The sequence below is a fragment of the Hyperoodon ampullatus genome (assembly GCF_949752795.1).
Source record: "Hyperoodon ampullatus genome assembly, chromosome: X".
Classification (NCBI taxonomy): Eukaryota; Metazoa; Chordata; class Mammalia; order Artiodactyla; family Ziphiidae; genus Hyperoodon; species Hyperoodon ampullatus.
This window is the reverse complement of record NC_136913.1, coordinates 14681651-14707004: the sequence shown is the minus strand read 5'-3', so window position 1 is coordinate 14707004 and position 25354 is coordinate 14681651.

The window sequence follows — 25354 nt, the reverse complement described above, 5'->3', positions numbered from 1 at the left end:
CTGGCATCACTTGGGAAAGGCAGAATCTCGGGCCTCACCCCAGACCTGCTCATTCAGAATCTACAGTTTAACAAAGTTCCCTGGTAACTTATAGGCACATTGAATTTGAGAAGCACTGCTCTAAAGGAGTACCTAAGTGGCTTGGCAGATACTGTGTTCCAGCCGATTTACATTCCAACCTGTGTATTCGAAGCTCTACATCAACTATTCCAGCCTTATGGTCTAACTCTGGAGACTGGAAAGCTAAGAACTCATATCTCCAGCCTCCTTTCCAGCTAATACCGGACCCATGCTTTAGTCTTGACCAAATGAGATATACGCAGAATCTGCTGTGCAGTTTCTTTCGCCTCCTCCTTCCCGCTTGGAACGCCTCTGATGCTAAGAGGTGTCAGCCTTGTTGCTGAGAATGGGAGAGACTGAAGGAGCCTGTTTTCTCCTGCCATCTATGAGCTGCTGAACCAGCCCTGGCTACCTACTCCCAGACTTCTTGGAGCCTGAAATAAACACATCCCTATTTGGGTGAACTATAATTAACGGCTTCCCAGACATGGCGAACTAAAACACTGGCTTCCCCACCTTGTCTGGTTAAGCACCAAACATGTTTAAATTTTGATTTCTTAACAGATACACAGGGCTGGCTTTCAACCTTGAGGCTCCAAGCCATTTTTAAGGAAATAGTGGAGTTTAGTGGTGAGAAGCAAACCTGTGTAGTTGTACAGGCTCCCGTGCTCAGGAGCGCTTTATGTTTGGTTTAATGCTCTGCTGTTGGGATCTTAAAATTCTTAATTTTTGAACAAGGGGCCCATTTTCATTTTCACTGGGCCCTACAAATGATATAGCTGATCTGGGTAACAAACTTATACCAACCAGGTTCCAATTTATCTTGTGAACTGAGCTGGGAGAGAATTAATTTAGTAGCAGAACTTAGATTTCTTACTCTTTGGCTCAACATTACCCAAGTTATAGTTGGATTGTAGAAACTTTTTTTTTCTTTCTTTCTTTCTTTTTTTTTTTTTTTTTTTTTTTTTACTACTTAACAATGTTTCAAAAGTTACCTCACTCTCAAACCTTAGATAAAAGCATAGAAAGGGTATGAATTTACCAGAAATTTGAGATTCAAGGGAGAACTTTATTCTGAGATTGTTGCTGCTGAGGCCAAATATGCTTAATATAAAATATAAATATATTACATATGTAAATAAATAAATATTTTGGTAAATATATTATATATAAAAATAAATATAAAATATTCATAACAGCTCCAAGGACTTGGAGTCAAAGTTTCTCATCCACGACAAAGGAAGTGGAACTCTCTGAAGCCCCGATGACAGTGCTGAGGAGCATCATGCAGCTGCTGGGAGAGGAGGGTGTTACAGAGAGGACCAATGTCATCCCAGCCAGAGAACATCTTGACACCTGAGGACAGCAGGAAGGCCTCATGCCAGAAAAAACATCAGCGTAACATGAATTCCCGTAGGTATTTGTGGCCCTGCTGCCGAATTGATTTTACAGTACTGACAGCAGAAATTGAACAAGGGGCTCATTTATAGACTAATTGGGCTTTATAGACCAATTTCCAATGTCCACACCTCTGAAATCCTCCATCCTGCACCCAGTTTCTAGATGGATACTATAGCAATTTGTTGGACTAATCAGGACCTTGGGTCTTGATGGACATGTTCACATCCACTGAAATACAGTATGCACGATGTTGTGTTGGTTTTTCAGAGCCTAGGCAATGCCAGGCTTTGCCAAAGTAACTCTTTCAAAAAATTTTTGAGTTAAGGGGTTACCCTAAAGAGGGAGGAGAGAACAGTGAGATTAAAAGTAAAATGAAGGGATTACATGCTTTAATATTTGAAAGGAAGGATATAATTTTTGTCAATTAGTCAAGCACTCTTGCTCTGAGCCAGGTTCTGTATGCTCAGTGGTGGAGGGAAGCACATCACCCGAAGTCTCCTGGGTACCTTGGCTTCAGGCTGCTGGGTGTGGGTGCCTGATGTGCAGGGGAGATGGATGATTCCCACGGATGGGTCAAGGATGATTCTAGTTGAAGTGCTAAAGCAGATCCCTAAGAAAAGGAAAAAAAAGATTCCTGCATGGAGGAAAGGCCCTCCAGACTGGCTAGGGGAGTTGATGTGTGTGTGAGAGGAGATAAGAGGATACAAAATAGGAACCCCCTTCTCTCCTCACCAGAGAAGGTAAGACAGCTGCAGCAGTGATGGATACAGATGCAGGGGTGGTGGGAAAGCTCACTGACCAGGGTTAGCAGAGGGAACTGAGGCTAGTGGGCAGACTTGGGGATTCCTCTGAGCTGTGTGGCAGGTGGGCTTTGATGGTGATGTGATCCAAGTAGGAGGAATTGGGGATTAAACAGAAAAGGATGTTGCTCCAGAAGCCAAGTAGCAGAGGATGGACAAGAGCCAAACAGAAATCACTTAGCCTTGGATGCGCAGGGGAAAGGTAGGCTGTACGGGGAACTGTCATCCGGTGACAAGGAGTGGACTTGAAAGGTTTAGACCTCTGAGCAAAGGGACATAGTGGTTGGTACTTATCCACTGGTGTCCAGACTTTGGCCCAAATGTTTTTAAAAATTAATTTACTTCTGTATATGTTTTAGTATAATGTAGTTTGACTTACAAGAAATTGCAAAAATAGTACAGTTTCCATGTACCATTCACCCAGTTTCCCCTTATGATAGCATCTTTTAAAAAAACTTTTCTTCCTGTGATAACATCTTTTTTTAATTGAAGTATAGCTGATTTACAATGTTGTGTTAGTTTCATGTGTACAGCAAAGTGATTCAGTTATATATGTATTGGGTTGGCCAAAAAGCTTGTTCGGTTTTAAGTAAAAATAACAGACACATTAAAAAAAATTTTTTTTGGCCACATTGGGTCTTCGTTGCTGTGCGCGGGCTTTCTCTAGTTGCGGTGAGCGGGGGCTACTCTTTGTTGCAGTGCGCGGGCTTCTCATTGCAGTGGCTTCTCGTTGCGCAGCATGGGCTCTAGGTGCACGGGCTTCAGTAGATGCAGCACGCGGGCTCAGTAGTTGTGGCGTGTGGGTTCTAGGGCACGTGGGTGTCAGTAGTTGTGTGTGGGCTTAGTTGTGGCTCACAGACTCTAGGGTGCAGGCTCAGTAGTTGTGGCGCACGGGCTTAGTTGCTCCACGGCATGTGGGATCTTCCCTGACCAGGGATTGAACCCATGTCCCCTGCATTGGCAGGCGGATTCTTAACCACTGTGCCACCAGGGAAGTCCCAAAAGACACATTTTTCATTTTCACCAAGAACTTTATTGGATAGCATATTCATTAACACACATAGGTGTCCTTTTTCAGATTCTTTTCCCATATAGGTTTTTACAAAATTTTGCGTATAGTTCCCTGTGCTATACAGTAGGTCCTTGTTGTTTATCTATTTTATATATAGTAGTGTGTGTATGTTAATCTCAAATGCCTAATTTATCCCCCTTCCCCGCTATCCCCTTTGGTAACCATGTTTGTTTTCTCTGTCTGTGAGTCTGTTTCTGTTTTGTAAAGAAGTTCATTTGTATCATGTTTTACATTCTACATGTAAGTGATATCATATGGGATTTGTCTTTCTCTGTCTGACTTCATTTAGTATGATAATCTCACAAGAAATTGCAAAAATAGTACAGAGTTTCCATGTACCATTCAGCCAGTTTTCCCTTATGATGTCATCATGGGAAGAAAAGTCTTTTTAAAAGATGTTATCTTGCATAACCATAGTACACGCCTTAGTCCTTTCAGCCTGCTATAACAAAGGACCATAGACTGTGCGGCCTATAAACAACAGAAATTTATTTCTCATAGTTCTGGAGGATGGAAGTCTGAGATCAGGGTGCCAGCCTGGTCAGGTTTGGGTGAAGGCCCTCTTGCAGGTTTCAGCTGCTTTGTTAGCTTCCTTGATGTCTTCTTGCTTATCCATCCATCTATCCATCCATCTACTGCTGACAGAATAACTGTCCTAAAACACTGCATATGTTATGCTATTCCTCTGCTCAAAAAGCTGTAACAGTTTTCTGTTTTTTCAAGGAATAAGTCAAGACTACCAGTGGTAGGGCAGGTGATCTCTGCAAGGGTACATTTGATCTAAAGGGCAAATTCAAGCAAGCAGTCTCTAAAAGGACACGCTCACCTTAACTGATAGCCCCTTGAGACTCTGTGCCACGTTCAACTCAGTATTTTGTTTTCCTAATTTGGGTTCCCCAACAAGTAGACCTGGAGACAAGGATTGAGTGCTAGGAGTTAATGTGCAAGGTGGTCCCAGGAAACACCAGTAGGAGCATGGTGAAATGAGGCGGGAAGGTAAGGAAGTCATTGCAGGGTATGGAATCAAGACATTAAATTAAGGGCAATTTGAGCTTAATCCCAGTCTGGGGAATTCTGGTGGACAGTGTAGATTATGGAAGTTGGAGTCATCCCACCCAAGGGGTGAGAGGGCTGGAGTCTTACCCACCAACTCATGTCAGCCAGTGGTTGAAGGCTGCTCCTATATCTGTAGCCTGCTCTGTACTTTGAGCCTGAGCATGGGCAGCACAAGCTTTGGCAGCCAGAGAAAGTCCCCTGACAAAATGTTGCAGGCATTCACAGTTGGAAGTTGAGCCTATGTACACTGAAAAGGAAGAGCCAAGGGCTTCCCTGGTGGCGCAGTGGTTGAGAGTCCACCTGCCGATGCAGGGGACACGGGTTCGTGCCCTGGTCCGGGAAGATCCCACGTGCTGCGGAGCAGCTGGGCCCCTGAGCCGTGGCCGCTGAGCCTGCGTGTCCGGAGCCTGTGCTCCGCAACGGGAGAGGCCAAATCAGTGAGAGGTCCGCATACCGCAAAAAAAAAAAAAAAAAGTAAGAGCCAAGGGGCTGTGGGCACGGCACCAACAGCAGTTATTACGTGGAAGTTCCTTTATCCCACGTGCACTGGGCAGTGACTATGGGGAAGACTCTAGGAATTCAAAGATGTTTGTGATCATTTCTTTGTCCTACCTCATACCCTGGACAGGAAGATGGCAATAGAGTGTGGCCATGGCTGGAGTTGGTGTATACACTGTTAAGAGAACAAAGGAAAGTAGAATCAACTCTGCTTGGGATCATTAAGGACCATCTCAATAAAGGAAGAGACATACGCACTGGTTCTTTTTTTTTTTTTTTTTTTGTGGTACGCGGGCCTCTCACTGTTGTGGCCTCTCCCGTTGCGGAGCACAGGCTCCGGACGCACAAGCTCAGCAGCCATGGCTCACGGGCCCAGCCGCTCCGCGGCATATGGGATCCTCCCAGACCGGGGCACGAACCCGTATCCCCTGCATCGGCAGGCGGACTCTCAACCACTGCGCCACCAGGGAGGCCCTCGCACTGGTTCTTAATGAGATCAAGATAAGTAAGATTTTGCCAGGATGCCAGGGGAATAGTGGGGAAGGTAGGGGAGGCAGGAAGAAGAGCATTCTAGGTGGAGGGAATAAAACATGACAAAATTAGATGGAGAGTAATGACCTGTTCCAGAAAGAATGGCTATTCTTTAATAATTAGAGCCTAGAAAGCATGGCAGCAGCAGGGTGTGATGGAAATTAATGTTGAAAGATATGCTGGAACCAGGTTATAAAAGCCTTCTTTGCCATGCCTTTGGTATTGCAACTTCAGAATAATATTGTTTTTGCAAACGGATTTCCAAGAAAAAATTTAAGGAATTCCAATTTCCAGTGACAGACAAGAGTGATTTCCTTTTATAAAAGAGAAATGACTAGACATTAACCTTTATTTTTATTTTATTTATTTATTTATTATTTATTAATTTATTTTTGGCTGCGTTGGGTCCTCATTGCTGCGTGTGATCTTTCTTTAGTTGCGATGAGCGGGGGCTTCTCTTGTTGTGGAGCACGGGCTCTAGGTGCACGGCCTTCAGTAGTTGTGGCACGCAGGCTCAGTAGTTGTGACTTGTGGGCTCTAGAGCGCAGGCTCAGTAGTTGTGGTGCTCGGGCTTAGTTGCTCCACGGCACATGGGATCTTCCCTGACCAGGGCTCGAACCCATGTCCCCTGCATTGGCAGGTGGATTCTTAACCACTGCGCCACCAGGGAAGGCCCCACATTAAACTTTAAAATATTATTAGACTTAGATTCTATGTTTAGGCTTATATAGGGAAACATACATTTTTTTCCATAAAAGAATTTTCTTGTTTAGAATAGAATTTTTACCTGATAGCTTATCTTACCTAAGCAAATAGCAGGAATTTCTTTCTGTCCTAGTTAGTATGACATATTTGGTACCACTGCCTTTAAAATATTGCCTCTCAAACTCTAGCTAGGATAATTTCCATGTATGGATGTTAGCACTGATTTTTAAATTCCTTAATCTTATTTATTAGTTTACTATACCAAAGGTCATCAACCGTCTTTCTGAGATCCAGATAACTCGCCTCTGGTGGCACTGCTAGCATCTATTATCCTTTTCTACCACTATAAAAAGCAATGTGAGGGCTTCCCTGGTGGCGCAGTGGTTGAGAGTCCGCCTGCCGATGCAGGGGACATGGGTTCGTGCCCCGGTCCGGGAAGATCCCACATGCCGCGGAGCGGCTGGGCCCGTGAGCCATGGCCGCTGAGCCTGCGCGTCTGGAGCCTGTGCTCCGCAACGGGAGAGGCCACAGCAGTGAGAGGCCCGCATACCGCAAAAAAAAAAAAAAAAAAAAAAAGCACTGTGATTTTTTTAAAAAAAAGATTTATCCCTTAGACATATCTGTTGACAGCCACTTCATTTGCTACACTCTTCAACTTACATTCATCTCATTCTTTAGTAAAAGTATACAGAAGTGGTGTGTGGTTTATAGAAAGGCAGCCACAAAGAAACCTCTTTATTCATGACGTTTCATCCATTTTAAGGTGTTATTCAACACGGACAAGTCATCAGCAGCAGAGACTCAGCTACCTAAGGACGGACCACTTTGTTTTTCCAACCACTTGCCCATTTTAGAATTGATGCCAGGCTCCATTTAGACCATTCTTCAATCTTCATATGAAATGCAGTGGTTTGGATTATTCTGATCAATGTCAGTAACGAGACGATTACATTTTTAGTCACAAGATGGTATTTTTGAACAATGTCTCCTTTGCTGCTGCTGCAGTACCTCTTAGTTGTGCTTATCTGGAGGAATATATTATGGCCTCAGGAAAGAGCTGCCAAAAACGGAGGAGGGATATTGCATTTCTTGGCTCTGTACTTAAGGAAACCAGCTACTTTCTTCTCTCCCTTTCCCCCAAGGGTGTGTTAGTTAGAAATAAATGTGATTCATTTTCAGTAAAAGTGGGACTGGAAGCTGGCCTTGGGTGTAACAACGTCAAAGCACATGATAAATGAAGAACACAAAGCCAGAGAAAAATACATTTAGGAAGCCATTTTGGACTTGATTGGTTAAAAACTGACAAGTCCTTCCCCTAGTGATTTGTTTTGAACCATGAGGGAAGTATAAAAAGCAAGAGGGAAAAAGTTACTTAGCCAAACCTAGAAGGGAATTTGCTAAATTTGTGTGTTGGGTAAAGGTCCTTCCCCAAATGCCTGAGATTTTGTTAGCACATTCTATCATGTAGCTTGAGGCCTTGCTCAGCAGTGCATCTGGGAAAGCATGACACTGTGACAGGCCAATACTTTCAATGGGGAAGTGCTTTTTTTTTGATTTCTCATTGTTAGTGTATAGAAATGCAATTTATTTTTGAGTGTTGATTTTGCATCCTGCAACTTTATTTGTTTATTAGTTCTAACAGTTCTTTTGGTAGAGTCTATAGAATTTTATATATTTCAGATCATGTCATCTGCAAACAGAGACAATTTTACTTCTTCCTTTCCTATTTGGATGCCTTCCATTTCTTTTTCTTGTCTAATGGCTCTGGTTAGGACTTTAAGTACTATGTTGAATAAAAGTGGAGAGAGTGGGCATCCTAGTCTTGTTCCTGATCTTGGAAGAAAAGCTTTCAGCTTTTCACCATTCAGTATGATGTTAACTGTGGGCTTGTCATATATGACCTTTATTATGTTGAGGTACCTTCATTCTGTACCTAATTTATTGAGAATTTTTATTATGAAAGGATGTTGAATTTTGCCAAATGATTTTTCTGCATCTACTGAGATAAGATTTTTTTCCCTTCATTTTGTTAATGTGGTATATCACTTTTAATGATTTGTGTATGTTGAACCATTCTTGCATCCCACGGATAAATCCCACTTGATCATGGTATATGATCCTTTGAATGTACTGTTGAGTTTGGTTTGCTAATATTTTGTTGAGGATTTTTACATCTGTGTTCATCAGAGATATTGGTCTGTAATTTTCTCTTCTTGTAGTGTCACATGAGTCCTTATTAAGAGGGATTCTGAAGGAGTCACAGTGAGAGCAGGAGGCAGTGTGATGATGGTAGCAGAGATTGGGTGATGCATTTCGAAGATTCAGGAAGAGGCCAGAAGCCAAGGAATACTGACATCCACTAGAATGTTGGAAGAAGAAAAGGAATGGATTCTCCCTGGAGCCTCCAGAAGGAACCAGCCCTGCGGCACCTTGACATTAGCCCAGTGAAACTGATTTTGAACTTCTTGCCTCCAGAACTGTAAGAGAATAAGTTTGTGTGTTTTTTTAAACTTTTTATTTTATTTATACATATATATATATATATATATTTATATTTATATTTATTTATTTTTGGCTGTGTTGGGTCCTTGTTGCTGTGCACGGGCTTCCTCCAGTTGTGGCGAGTGGGGCTACTCCTCGTTGTGGCTCATGGGCCTCTCATTGAGGTGTCCTCTCTCTGTTGGGGAGCACGGGTTCTAGGCATGCAGGCCTCAGTAGCTGTGGCACACGGGCTCAAGTAGTTGTGGCTCGTGGGCTCTAGAGCACAGGCGCAGTTGTGGCGCATGGGCCCAGCTGCTCCACGGCATGTGGGATCCTCCTGGACCAGGGCTCAATCCCATGTCCCCTGCACTGGCAGGCGGATTTCCAACCACTGCACCACCAGGGAAGTCCAAGTTTGTGTTTTTTTAAGCCATCACATTTGTTACAACAGCAATAGAAAACTAATACACTTCCTTGCTCCCCTACAGATTTTTACCTCTTACAAAACTACTTGCATTCAAACTGTCCTCTCAAGGTGTGCTTCTGGGGGAACCCAAACTATAACACTCACCATCTTTGCTCTACTCACCATCCCCTTCTTACCACCCCAGGCCAAGTCCACATTGTCTTTTCCTGGACAGTTGCTGGAGTCTCTACCAGCAACTATTGAAATATTAAACCCACTACCAAATATTAAACCCACTACCAATATTAAACCCATGCAGCCATATTTATTGATTTAATTAGAGGTTATGCTTTCAGTATTCTCTTCATTTGCTTTTCTTATTTCTCTATACCTATACTATTTTACTTGCTATGACAGTGTGACAGGAGATATTTGTTGACATGAAATTGTCACTACTGGAAGTTCAAAGTGATTTGGCATTCATTAATTTCATTTGAATAACACTTTTATTTTCTTCACAGTGATTTTGAACATTTTTTGTGCCTTTTAAAAATTTTTATTTGTAAGTTGGAGTATAATTGCTTTACAATGTTGTGTTAGTTTCTGCTGTACAATGAAGTGAATCAGCTATACGTATACATATATCCCCTCCCTCTTGGACCTCCCTCTCATCCCCACCCCCCATCCCCCCCATCTAGGCCATCACAGAGCACCGAGCTGAGCTCCCTGTGCTATACAGCAGGTTCCCACTAGTTAGCTATTTTACACATGGTAGTGTATTTATGTCAAACCTAATGTCCCAATTCATCCCACCCTCCCCTTCCCTCGCTGTGTCCACGCATCCATTGATTTTGAAGATTTTTAAGGCACTTACTCATCAAGTATATATATTATACTGTATTAAGACAGGGAAGTAAATATCTATTATATTTGGAAATTAGTTACAGATATAGAATCAATTATAGCTGGGTTGAGTGGAAAGGGAATAATAAGGGGTATAAAGTAGCAATATAGTTGGAAGGGCTGAAGAGAGCTAGACTGCCAGAACCCACTTCGAAAGGAAACCACAGAACTGAGTCTCCAGGGGCACTGCTGCTCCTGCCATAAACCGAAAGGTCTTTTTTGAGTGGACCACTACCACTAAAGTGCTGATGTGGGAGCCACTGCCTCTGCTGTGATAGGGAAGCCACTTCTGCTAAGTCAGGAAACTACAGCCTCAGCTGCTGGCATTGGAACCAGGCCACCTCAGTTATGATCTGCATCCACAAGAATGAATTTCTTGCACCTGGCCTCTATTGTTACATCACTTGGTTCCAAATCCAGGCATTGGATGCATGCATCTGTTATGCAGAATCTAAATCTCATCCACAATTTTAGTTGTAAGGGATCTGGAAAATAGACCTTGTGGCTTTCAAGTCTCTGTGAGCCAGGAAGGCCCAGAATGGAATTGGAGCAGAATCGAGCCAGTACAAAAAACCCAGTACCACCATGTGCTAGCAACAATATTGGAACCATAAAAAGGAAAAAATGTTTTGGTTAATGTTCCTTGGAATAGAATACTGCATTAGGTACAGCAGCCTATTCCTGTTAATTGTGATTAATAGTCTATTATTACTATACTTGTTCTGTAGCAATATTGGTTCTCCTTTGCTTATGCCAATATTTTGGTAAGCTTTAGTGAGCCCATTTTTAAAATAAGCTGCCTCAGGTCACAGATTGCAAGTTCCCTCTTTTATTTTTCCATGTGTCAGCCACAGTGTTTGAGAGCCTAGTGGCATTGGATAATAGTTATTGGCTGATGATCTTGAGCCTTCATTCCATAACCAAAGGGGAAAGTTCTTGAATTAATGTAGAAATTATTTTGTTGAATTAGATCCTGGGGCTAAAAAATTTTGAATTCTGCCCTAACCACATAACCACAGTAATTTTTCTGGGCTGTTGCTATGCTATGATGTTTTGAACATCCAGAATCCACGTTCAGAGGAAAGGAGAAGGAAGTGGTATGCTGTGCAAAGACTTATGCGTGAAGTCCTGTTTGAATGAAGCTGAGGAACTTTGATGGGGGCGGTCACAGTTCTTCCTTCTTTCTTGTTTCATGGTGTTTAATTTGCTAAGAGTTCTAATTCCATCGGACGCTATAATAGGGGAAAAGCCACACCAACTCTCTTCAATTAACAGTTGTTTTGCTCCCCACGGAAAACATTGGAAGCCATCTGATAAATTTAGCTTTGTGAAAATAGCATTTTAAAGGCAGATGATCGTTGGCTTTTATAATTTTACTCCTGGATTTTCATGCATGCCTCTTCAAATTTTTGGATTGTAACGAGAAACCAAAACATAACTTTAGGAAGATGGTTTATCCATCAAAGGTTGTAAAAATAAATGCTCAAATATGAATTGTGATACTGGGCTCTTTGAAAGAGCTCTAAGAGCAAGATGTTTCTTTTCAGAGAGCATCATCAAAGTTTGTGTATTGCAGCAATTTGAATAATGATAGGGGATTTTGGCAAACCAGCAGCAAAATATAAAATGACAAACATCTGGGAAGTTGGCAGCTGTGAGTTGGAAGGCTATCTTGTGGTGTCACAGGTGTGCAAAGTAAATGCTAGGGGATCAGGTGGAAGCAGTTATTGTAGGTAGTAGGACTAGAGGCTGCAACATGAGAGATTGAGGTTTTCTGTCTTTATTTGTTCCCCAGATGACCAGGAAACTAGCCATTAATTTATGCACATATTGCATATTGTACACATCTTTCTAGAAATATTTTGCATTTTATCAAACAAATCCAACACTGAGCGTTCTTTAAAAAAAAATTTTTTTTTATTGTAGTTGATTTACAACGTTGGGTTAGTTTCTGGTGTACAGCAAAGTGATTCGGCTATATACTTTTCTTTTCCAATATGGTTTATTACAGGATATTGAATATAGTTCCCTGTACTATACAGTAGGACGTTGTTGTTTATTTTATATATAGTAGTGTATTTCTGCTAATCCAAAACTCCTAATTTATCTCTTCCTCACCCCTTTCCCCTTTGGTAACCATAACTTTGTTTTCTATGTCTGTGAGTCTGTTTCTGTTTCGTAGATAAGTTCATTTGTGTCTTTTTTTTAATTTTTATTTTTTTGGCTGCACTGCACAGCATGCAGGATCTTAGTTCCCCAACCAGAGATCAAACCTGTGCCCCCTGCAGTGGAATTGCATAGTCCTAACCACTGGACTGCCAGGGAATTCCCTCTTCTTTTTTTAATATTGGCTATATTCCTTATAGCTTATTTTATTATTGTTATTATTATTATTATTATTTTACTTTTTGGCTGCACCACACGGCAGGTGGGAGGCATGCAGGATCTTAGTTCCCTGACCAGGGATCAAACCCATGCCCCGTGCAGTGGAACTGTGGAGTCTTAACCACTGGACTGCCAGGGAAGTCCCTGTGTCATATTTTAGATTCCACATATAAGTGATATAACATTTGTCTTTGTCTGACTTACTTCACTTAGTATAATCTCTAGGTCCATCCATGTTGCTGCAAATGGCATTTTTTCATTCTTATTTATGGCTGAGTAGTATTCCATTGTATATATGTACCACATCTTCTTTATCCATTCATCTGTCAACGGACATTTAGGTTGCTTCCACATCTTGGCTATTGTAAATAGTGCCGCTATGAACATTGAGGTGCACGTATCTTTTAAAATTAGTTTTATCTGGATATATGCCCAGGAGCAGGATTGCTGGATCATATAGCAACTCTATTTTTAGCTTTTAAAGGAACCTCCATACTGGCTGCACCAATTTTTTTTCCCACCAACAGTATAGGGGGGGTTCCCTTTTCCCCACACCCTTTACAGTATTTGTTATTTGTAGACTTTTTAATGAGGGCCGTTGTGAGTGGTGTGTGGTGATACCTCATTGTAGTTTTGATTTGCATTTCTCTAATAATTAGCAATGCTGAGCATCTTTTCGTGTGCTACTGGCTATTCACATGTCTTCTTTGGAGAAATATCTTTAGGTCTTCTGCCCATTTTTTGATTGGGTTGCCTGTTATTGAGTTGTATGAGCTGTTTGTATATTTTTGAAATTAAGCCCTTACTGGTTGCATCATGTGCAAATATTTTCTCCCATTCTGTAGGTTGTCATTTCGTTTTGTTTATGGTTTCCTTTGCTTTCCAAAAGCTTATGTTTGATTAGGTCCCATTTCTTTATTTTGCTTTTATTTCTATTGCCTTGGGAGACTGACCTAAGAAAACATTGCTACAATTTATGTCAGACAATGTTTTGCCTATGCTCTCTTCTAGGAGTTTTATGGTGTCATGTCTTTAAGTGTTTAAGCCATTTTGAGTTTATTTTTGTGTATGGTGTGAGGGAGTATTTTAACTTCCATTGATCTACATGAGGCTGTCCAGCTTTCCCAACATCACTTGCTGAAGAGACTCTGTTCTCCATTGTATATTCTTGCCTCCTTTGTCAAAGATTGACTGTAGGCGTATAGGTTTATTTCTGGGCTGTCTATTCTGTTTCATTGATCCATGTGTCTGTTTTTGTGCCAATACTGTGCTGTTTTGATTACTGTAGCTTTGTAGTATTGTTTGAAGTCTGGGAGGGTTATGCCTCCTGCTTTGTTCTTTTTCTTCAGGACTCCTTTGGCAATTCTGGGTCTTTTATGGTTCCATGTGAATTTTAGGATTCTTTGTTCTAGTTCTGTGAAAAATGTCATGGGTGATTTGATAGGGATCGCATGAAATCTGTACAGTAAGTCCCCTGTATACGAACCTTCAAGTTGCGAACTTTCAAAGATGCAAATGTGCGTTCACATGTCCAATCTCATAAGTTAGTTCATGTGTCTGGAGTACATTGTCATGTGCATGCATCCTCTATAAGTGGTTGTGCTTTTGTGTACTTTACAGTACTGTATAGAGTACAGTAGTACAGTATCTTTATTTCAGGCCCAGGATGTCCGGAAGAAAGCATGAAAGCAGTGATGATGTAGCTGGTACTGCTAAGAAGTGCCAGCTGTTGTACTGTACTACTGTACTTTTCAAGGTACTGTACTGTAAGATTAAAAATGTTTTACTTTTTGTGTTTGTTTTTTATGTATCATTTGTGTGAAAAGTATTAAAAACCTATTACAGTACAGTACTATATAGCCAATTGTGTTAGTTGGGTACCTAGGCTTTGTTGGACTTACGAACAAATTAGACTTATGAATGTGCTCTTGGAATGGAACTCGTTCACACGTAGGGGACTAACTGTAGATTGCTTTGGGCAGTATGGCCATTTTAACAACATTCTTCCAATCTAAGAGTGTGGGATATCTTTCCATTTCTTTATATCATCTTCAATTTCCTTTATCAATGTTTTATAGTTCTCAATATATAAGTCTTTTACCTCCTTGGTCAGGTTTATCCCTAAGTATTTTATTTTTCTGATGTGATTTTAAAAGGGATTTTTTTTTACTTTCCCTTTCTGATACTTCACTGTTAGTGTAAAGAAATGCAACTGGGGCTTCCCTGGTGGCGCAGTGACTGAGAGTCCACCTGCTGATGCAGGGGACACGGGTTCGTGTCCCAGTCTGGGAAGATCCCACACGCCGTGGAGCAGCTGGGCCCGTGAGCCATGGCCGCTGAGCCTGCGCGTCTGGAGCCTGTGCTCCACAACGGGAGAGGCCACAGCAGTGAGAGGCCTGCGTACCACAAAAAAAAAAAAAAAAAAAAAGCAACTGATTTCTGTATGTTAATCTTGTATCCTGCTACCTTGCTGAATTCGTTGATCAGTTCTAGTAGTTTTTGTGTGGAGTCCTCAGAGTTTTCTGTATATAGTATCATGTCATCAGTGTATAATGACAGTTTTACCTCTTCCCTTCCAATTTGGATACCTTTTATTTCTTGTCTGATTGCTGTGGCTAGAACTACCATTATTATGTTGAATAGAAGTGGTGAGAGTGGGGATCCTTGTCTTGTTTCAGATTTTATCAGGAAGGTTTTCAGCTTTTCACCATTGAGTTTTATGTTGGCTGTGGGTCTCATAAATAGCTTTTATTATGTTGAGATATGTTCCCTCTATACCTACTTTGGTGAGAGTTTTTTTTATCATGAATGGATGTTGAATTTTGTCAGATGCTTTTTCTGCATCTATTGAGATGATCGTGTGGTTCTTGCCTTTTCTTTAGTTGATGTGGTATATTACATTGATTTGTGTATGTTGAACCATCCTGGGAGGAATCCAACTTGGTCATGGTGTATGATATTTTTTATGTGTTGTTGGATTTGGTTTGCTAATATTGAGAATTTTTGTATTTATATTCATCAAAGATATTGGCCTGTAATTTTCTTTTTTGGTAGCAACACTTGGCATTCTTAATCCTGTGTTGGATTCTTCCTTTCCCTTGGATTTATTGGGCCTCAAGTAAATTAATGAATATGTTAATAAGACCAATATTATTTGTCATCTAAAATGATCATATTAAAAAGCCTCTACCATGGATTTAAAACTTTGCTGTAATTATAAATTCTCCACATTTAAATCAGCCTTCATTTTAATTAAATTTTCTTTCTTTTTTCCTTAGATCAGTGGTTCTCAAAAGTATGGTCACCAGACTAACAGCATCAGATTCACATGGGAACTTGTTAGAAATGCAGCTTCTCAGGCCTGGCCAAAGACCCGTGGAATCAGAACTCTGGTGGTGGAGTCCAGCAGTCTGTGTTTAAACATGCTATTCAGGAGACCCAGATGTGAGAACCAAGTGTGAGAACCACTGCTAGTCTAGGGTCAGAGACATTAGACAGTAGGCTTTGGTCATCTCAACTGAAACCTTTAATGAAATTGTGTTTCTTTCCATTTCAGAGGGTAACCTTCTGCGCAGGTAATTTAGATTGGAAGACAGTACTACTGGAGCTATATGTTGCTGAGGTCATCCTCATCACAGCTGGGAAAATTGCCTTCAGGTAGGACTAGGAGGAAATGATCTCTTGCTCATTTATCCCTAGTTCTTTATTACTTGACAATAATTATATTATTTTTAAATTTATGTATTTTTGAAAAAATTTTAAAGATTCAGAAATGATTAGATTATGTGACAAATACTAGCCACTTTGAACCAATTAACATTTATTAATTAAATATTAACATATTTTCTTCTAGTGTTACTTTTTACCACTTGAAATGGAAATGTTCTATTATCTCTGTCCCAAACCTATTCTCCTTCCTCTGTCTTTACCTCCCTTCCTTCCCAGAAGCAACCTCCACCACGGATTTGGCACTATCTACTGTATGTGTTTATAATTTCATCACATACATATGTATTCACAAATGATATTAGTACCGTTTTGGGTAGTTTTTCCTCTACATTGACACCAATGGTGTTACATGAGGCACATAATATAAACTTGCACATCACATTCTTCTGCCCTGAACCAGGTGACCATGAAATGAAAAATTGTTTTTTCCTTCAGTTTATGGATGGATAGGTGTTCATTGGGACTAAATTATGGTTTCTGCTTACGGGAAGGTATCACAGGTTGAATTGTTGAAGTTCTAAGCCCCCAGTACCTCAGAATGTGACCTTATTTGGAAATAGGGTAATTGCAGATAAAGTATTAGGTAAAGATGAGGTCATACTGGACTAGGGTGGGTACTTAATCCAGTATGGCTGGTGTCCTTACAAGAAGAGGAGACACAGACAAGAGACACTGCATGAGACAAGAGGCAGAGACTAGAGTGATGGGTCTGTAAGCCCAGGAATGTGGAGGGTTGCTGGCAACCACCAGAGGCTAGAAGAGGCAAGGAAGGACCATTTCCTAGAGCCCTCAGAAGGAGCATGACCCTGCTGACATCTTGATTTTGGAATTCTAGACTCCAGAATTGTGAGAGAATAAATGTCTGTTGTTTGAAGCCACCCAATTTGTGGTACTATGTTGCAGCAGCCCTAGGAAATTAATACAAATGGAAATGAAGAGTCAGTTTGGCTCAACTCAATATGCTGTAGAGAGCACCCATAACATGTGAGTAAACTGATTATTTCAGAAATGTTGGGGAATTAGTCTAGTTAACTGAATTTTCTGGTTTGGGCATTAACCAGCTTACTCTGTATTTAATTTCTACCAACAGTATTACATGTTTAAACATCTGGGTTGTTCAGTTATAATGAAACTAAAAAAGCCACACGGCCACCAAATTCACTGTAGATCCTATAATATTACCATGTTCTAATAAAGAAATTAAAGTACTGGGAAAAACTTGCAGATGAAAGAAACACTTCTATTTAACTGAACCAAGTTCCAAGATTAAGAAGACAATGTGATATAATTAAAACTAAAGCTATATTGCCCTTAATTTACTCCTTCTTTGACAATTCATAAAGCACTTTTAATGTTGCAAATATATGCTCATTATCAAACTAGTTATGGTTGTTATTCCAGTATTGTAGAACAACTCAGTTTATTCATTTCTTCTTCCTCTTTCACCACCTCTGCTGCCACTATCAACTCCACTACCTCCAGCACCTCCTCCTCCTCCACCAGCACCTCCTCCACAATTGCTCCAGCACCACCACCACCACTTCATGCTGCAGGCAGCCTTTGTGTTGCTGGGTTGACCGAGAGTTACTCATCAAACGTCTCCTGGAATCAAGACTTGAGGAAAACAGACAGATGACTCAGTCTATGTATGTAGCAAGGTGGGGGACATAAAAACATATGGACATCCTTAATATAAGGCAAAACAGGAAAAAATAGATTCTAAAGATGCAAAAATAAACTGTTACATTAGTCCAGATCTGGATGACGACTTTTAGCCATGGATGTCTTCAGCCATGATGATAATGAATTTGGGGTAGATCTTCTACTAGGTAAGTCATTAACTAGCCAATTAGAAAACACTCCAGTCATACAGTCATTTTGAGTGATTTCTACTGACCAGGTTTTAGAACTTGTACATGAAGAGACAGTGTCTTATTCTTTTGGTTTTCCCATGTGTAGGATAGGCATGGATGATATTTAGACATATAAACAAGATTGTTTTAAATTGCAGTAAATTTAAATTACAGTAAATTTAAATTACAGTAAATATTTGATAATTTAATTCATATTGTGATTCTGACACTAGAAGCTACAAATAGTTGGATTTTGAAAGCAAGCATATATACTTTTTTTGTTAATTATTTTTTTGGAAAAGGTAATACAAATTTGGCCATACCTACCAAACTTGCAGATTGATTTATTTATTTATATATTTATCTTGAAGTATAGTTGCTGTACAACATTTTATGTTACGTGTGTATAACACAGTGATTCATGATTTTTAAAGGTTATACTCCATTTAGTTAATATAAAATATTGGCTATATTCCCTGTGCTGTACCATATATCCTTATAGCTTATTGTATACATAATAATTGGTACCAGATGTATTTTTTCTTTGCCCCAGTAATTCCACCTCTTAACAGCTCCTGCAGATACATATGTACATGAAAGAAAGGCCATGTGTAGAAGGTTACTCATGGCAGCGTTGCTCACAACCTAGAGTCCAGCACTAGGACACTAGGTTGTGAGGAATGCCTGTTATATTGGAACACAGCCATGCCCAATCATTTACATATGGTCAAAGGCTGTTTCTGTGCTACAGGGAGGAGTTCAGTGGTTCTGACAGAGACTATATGGCCCACAAAAACCTAAAATAGTTACTATGTGACGCTTAAAAAAGAAAAAGCTTATGGACCTCAGCTCTAAGTGATTCAGTTTAACGAAATCTTACCTATGCTTTTATAGTACATGAAAATACAAGTACAAAACAGTTAAAATACAAAATAGTTAAAAAGGAAACCCAAACGATGAGCTTCACTCTTGAGAATGCACAGGAGGGATGGTGTTCTTTTTCAGTTTGACAATCCTTCCCCTCAAGAGAAAAAAAGTGGAAGGCAAGACTGCTTCATCTTTAATTTATGTGACAAAGATTCGTTGGGTGTATACTCAGGGGAAGGTACTCCAGGGACTGCAGGATGCAGAGACAAAGAAAGCAGGATCCTTCTTGGGGGCTCACAGTCTAGCAAGGGACTCAGACATGTTAAGCAATTAGGATGCAAAATGATGAGTGCTGTAAGAAAGAGAAGAAAAAAGTGCCATGAGAGCATCAGCAGCCACGGAAGATGTGTGAATCTGCCCAGGGCAATTTAAAAAAATCATGAGAGAGGCTATTTACAAAAGGGTGTCAAGGTGAAATAAAAATTGCCAATGAGACAGGTTTTACTCTTTCTGACCAAAAGAGGGTAGTGAAAGAGTATCTGTCTAAAACGTAAACAAAATGTTTAAGCCCAAGAGTATTACTGTATCCTTTTTGTTTTTCAGGGCCCTAATTTTATGCAGCTAGATTTGTTTTTTGAATTCTGACCTATTCAGACTTTTACAGTGGATAATTTGATGCTTCATGAAAGTAAAATCTGCACCTTATTGTTGTAGGCATTTTTCACAAAAGCAAAATATATTTTCCTCGTTTGGTTTCCCATAGGTTTAGCATGTAAGAGAAGTGTATCAGTCTGTCAGTGTGTTTCAAAAAGAAGAGAGATGAGAAACTACAGGCTTCACTTCCCATGTGCTGAATTTTCATTTTCACTTTAGATTAGGTCACACAGCTTGTTTTGGACACTGTTCTACTCATGGTTACCTTAGTATTGCTCAGATATGGAACAAAAGGCAAAGTTGTATGACAGAAGTTGATCCATAAACTTCAGGTTCACATTGTTTCCTTGATCACCTCCTTTTGCTTCTGCAGACCAACTCTCCACCCTTTCTACTCTCCTTTCTGGACCCAAAGGCTGACCTGCATGGATTCCATGAGTATGCTTCCTGGCCTCTGGCTTCTGGCTGAGTTCAGCCAATGAGAAGACATGGCTGACAGCAGGAAGGGAAGAGAGTGAAGTTCCAGGTATTTGTTTCCCCACTTTGTCCTGTAGGATAATCATAAGCTGCATTCCTCTGCTGAAGGAAGGACTGGGGCCAATTTCTCTCAACTCTCACTGTGTACAGGTTCCAGTAACTGCTTCCCGTTGGCTCTTCTGTGCCCTGTTGTTACTGGCCTTGGGGTACTTCATTGTGCCTGGTGCTTTTCCCCATCACCTCCCACACGTTTGTCAGCAATTCCTTTATAAAACTCTCCTCACATTAGCCCAGCTGACTGTGCTGTGCCAGGGATTTGAGGGATGCAGTATATATTCCTGTAAGGTTTCACAAATCAAAAATTTTATTCTGTTCCATGGTACTGATTTCCACCACTCTGTCTTCCAGCACACTGATCCGTTCTTCTGCCTCATTTATTCCGCTATTGATTCCTTCTAGTGTATCTTTCATTTCAGTTATTGTATTCTTTAATTCTGTTTGGTTGTTCTTTATATTTCCTACTCTTTGTTAAAAACTTTTAACTTCTCAGTCTCTGCATCCATTCTCTTCCCAAGTTCTTGGATCATCTTTATGATCATTATTCTGAATTCTTTCTTTCTTGGAGATTTCCTATCTCTACTCCACTTAGTTGTTCTTCTGGGGTTTTAGCTTGTTCCTTTACCTGGAACATATTCCATTGCCATCTCATTTTATTTAAATTTCTATTTGTATTTTTATGAATGTGGTAGGTTACATTTCTCAACCTTGCAGATGTGGCCCTCTGTAGGGAATGTCCTATGTGTCCCAGCAGTACACGCCCCTCTTGTCACCCAAGGGCCAGGGACCAGCTGGTCCAGGGTAGGTTCTGACATGTGTTGGCAGACTAAGTTCCACAGGCTGTAGGACTGTTCTGTTCTTGTGTCTGCCCCCTGGTGGGTGAGGCTGGGTCTTTGCCCTCTGGTGGGCAGGTCCATGTCAAGAGGTGGCTGTGGGCAGCTTCTCTGCTGATGGGTGGGGCTGTGTTCCTCACCTGTTGGTTTTTTGGCCTGAGGTGTCCCAGCACTGCAGCCTACATGCTGTTGGGTAGGGCCAGGTTTTGGTACTAATGACCCAGGCAAGATGTCCATCTCCAGCAAGAGTTCATATAGATGAACACTCACTGGGTACCTCTGCCACCAGCATCCATGTCTCCGGGGCGAGCCACAGTCACCCCTTGCCTCCCCAGGAAACCCTATGAGACCAGCAGGTAGGTCTGGCCCAGGCTCCTCTGAAGTCACTGCTTTTGCCCTGGGTCCCAGTGTGCGTGAGACCTTGTGTACACCCTCCAAGAGTAGAGTCTCTGTTTCCCCAGTCCTGTGCAGCTCCTGCACTCAAGCCTAGCTGGCCTTCAAAGCCAAGTGCTCTGGGGGTTCCTACTCCCAAGGCCGGACCCCTGTGCTGGGGAGCCTGATGTGGGGCTCAGAGCTTTTACTCCTGTGGGAGAACATATAAAACATAATTATTCTCCAGTTTGTGGGTCACCCACCTGGCTGGTATGGGATTTAATTATATTGCAAGTGTGCCCCTCTTACCATCTCATTGTAGTTTCTTCTTTAGGTCTTTGGATATAGAATATCTTTTTTTGGTAGGTTCCAGTCTTTTTGTTTTTTTTATCAATGGCTCTTCAACAGTTCGTTGTGACTTTGGTGTGTTCATGAGAGGCGGTCACTTCAAGGCCCTTCTAGTCCACATCTTGTCTCCAATCCCGTTCAGTTTTTGTGAGTCAGAAATCCAGATATGGCTTAGCTGAATGCCTCTGATACAGATTCTTTCATGAATGAGGTTGCAGTGGAGGTGTATGTCTGCTGAGGCTGCATTCACCTTGAAACTCAAATGGGAAAGACAGAGCAGTGGAAATCACTGTCGCAGAACAGAATAAAGAAGAAAGAATGAAAAGAAATGAGGACAGTCTCAGAGACCTCCGGGACAACGTTAAATTCAGCAACGTTTTGCATTATAGGGGTCCCAGAAGGAGAAGAGAGAGAGAAAAAGGGCCTGAGAAAATATTTGAAGAGATAATACTGAAAACTTCCCTAGCATGGGAAAGGAAACAGCCACCCAAGTCCAGGGAGCTCAGAGAGTCCCATACAGGATTAACCCAGGGAGGAACACACTGATTCACACAGTAATGAAACTGACAAAAATTAATTACAGGTGAAGAGAAAATATTAAAAGCAACAAGGGAAAAGCCACAAATAGCATACAAGGGAATCCACATAAGGCCATCAACTGATTTTTCAGCAGAAACTCTGCAGGCAAGAAGGGAGTAGCATGATATATTTAAAGTAATGAAAGGGAAAAAGCTACAACCAAGAATACTCTACCCAGCTAGGCTCTTGTTCTGACGCTATGGAGGAATCAAAAGCTTTACAGACAAGCTAAAAGAATTCAGCACCAACAAAGCAGCTTCACAACAAATGGAAGTTTTACAACATGTTCCTAGGAACTTCTCTAGGGAGAAAAAGGCCACAACTAGAAACAAAATTATGAAATGGGAAAGCTCACCAGAAAAGGCAAACATACAGTAAAGGTAGGAAATCATCCACATAAATATATCAAAACCAGCAACTGTGAGAAGAGGAGAGTAGAGATGCAGGATATTGGAAATGCATTTGAAATTAAGAGACCAGCAATTTAAAACAATCGTTTATATATATAGACTGCTATATCAAAACGTCATGATAACTGCAAACCAAAAATCTACAATAAACACACACATACACAAAAGCAATCCAGACACAGTACTAAAGATAGTCATCAAATCACGAGAGAACAAAAGAGGAAGGGAACAACAAAGACCTACAAAACCAAATCCAAAACAATTCACAAGATGGCAAGAAGAACATACATATCAGTAATTACCTTAAATGTAAATGGATTCAGTGCTCCAACCAAAAGACACAAACTGGCTGAATGGATACAAACACAAAACCCACATATATGCTGTCTACAAGAGACCCACTTCAGATCTACGGACACATACAGACCGAAAGTGAGGGGGTGGAAAAATGTATTCCATGCAAATGGAAATCAAAAGAAAGCTGGAGTAGCAAAACTCGTATCAGACAAAATAGACTTTAAAATAAAGACTGGTACAAGAGACAAAGAAAGAAGATATAACAATTGTAAATATATATGCACCCAACATAGGAGCACCTCAATACATAAGGCAAATGTTAACAGATATAAAAGGAGAAATGGACAGTAACACAATGATAGTGGGGGACTTTAACACCTCACTTACATCAGTGGACAGATTATCCAGACAGAATATCAATAAGGAAACACAGGCCTTAAATGACACATTAGACTAGATGGACTTTATTGATATTTATAGAACATTCCACCTGAAAGCAGCAGAATACACATTCTTCTCAAGTGCACATGGAACATTCTCCAGGATAGTTCACATGCTGGGCCACAAAGCAACCCTCGGTAAATTTAAGAAAACTGAAATCATATCAAGCATCTTCTCTGACCACAGCACTATGAGATTAGAAATCAACTATAAGAAAAAAAAACTGTAAAAAACACAAACACGTGGAGGCTAAACAATATGTTTACTAAACAACCAGTGGATCACTGTGGAAACCAAAAAGGAAATCAACAAATACCTAGAGACAAATGAAAACAAAAACATGATGATTCAAAACCTATGTAGCGCATCAAAAGCTGTTCGAAGAGCGAAGTTTACCGCAATCTCTCCTCAGGAAACAAGAAAAATATCAACCTAACCTTACACTTAAAGCAGCTATAAAAAGAAGAACAAAGCAAACCCAAAATTAGAAGTAAAGAAATCATAACGATCAGCGCAAAAATAAATGAAATAGAGACTAAAATAACAATAGAAAAGATAAATGAAACTAAAAGCTGGTTCAGATAAACAAAATTGATAAACTTTTAGCCAGACTCATCAAGAAAAAAAGGGAGAGGTCCCAAATCAAAAGTAGAAATGAAAAAGGAGAAGTTACAACCAACACCACAGAAATACGAAGGCTCTTGAGACTACCACAAACAACTACATGCCATAAAACAGACAACATAGAAGAAATTGTACCTTTCTAAGAATCTGTCCACATTCCAAGACTGAACCAGGAAGAAACACCCTTGAACTCATTCTATGAGGCCACTATCACCCAGATACCAAAACCAAAGATACCACGAAAAAAAAATTTACAAGGCAATATCACTGATAAACATAGACACAAAAATCCTCAACAAAATACTAGCAATCTAAATCCAACAATACATTAAAAGCATCATACACCATGATCAAGTGGGAATTATCCCAGGGATGCAAGGATTTTTCAATATCCATAAATCAATGTGATACACAAATTAACAAGTTGAAGAACAAAAACCTTACGATCATCTCAATAGATGCAGAACAAATTTTTGATAAAATTCAACATCCACTTATGAGAACTCTCCAGAAAGTGGGCATAGAGGAAACATACCTCAACATAATAAAGGCTTTGATTGACAAACCTACAGCTAACGTCATACTCAATGGTGAAAAGCTGAAAGCATTTCCTCTAAGATCAGGAACAAGACAAGGAATGCCCACTGTCACCACTTTTATTCAACATAGTTTTGGAAGTGCTACCCACAGGAATCAGACCAGAAAAAGAAATAAAAGGGATCCAAATTGGATCTGTCACTGTTTGCAGATGACATGATACTATACATAGAAAATCCTAAGGACACTACCAGAAAACTCCTAGACCTCATCAATGAATTTAGTAAAGTTGCAGGATACAAAATTAATACACACAAATCCCTTGCATTTCTATACACTAACAATGAAAGATCAGAAAGAGAAAGAAACAATCCCATTTACCATCCCATCAAAAAGAATAAAATACCTAGGAATAAACCTATATAAGGAGACAAAAGACCTGTACTTCAAAAGACACTGATAAAAGAAATTGAAGATGACACAGATGGAAAGATATACTGTGTTCTTGGACTGGAAGAATCAATATTGTAAAAAGACCATACTACCCAAGGCAATCTAGGGATTGCATTGAATCTATATCCAATGGCACTTTTCACAGAACTAGAACAAAAAATTTTCAAATTTGTATAGAAACATAAAAGACCCTAAATAGCTAAAGCAATCTTGAGAAAGAAAAATGGAGCTGGAAGAATCAGTCTCCCTGACTTCAGACTTTGCTACAAAGCTACAGTCATGAAAGCAGTAAGGCATCAATACTTGCAGAAAAACAGATATACAAATCAACAAAACAGGATAGAAAGTCCAGAAATAAACCCACATACTTATGGTCACTTAATTTACAACAAAGGAGGCAATAATATACAGTGGAGAAGACAGTCTCATCAATAAATGGTGCTGAGAAAACTGGACAGCTACATGTAAAAGAATGAAATTAGAACATTCTCTAACATCATATTCAAAAGTAAACTTAAAGACCTA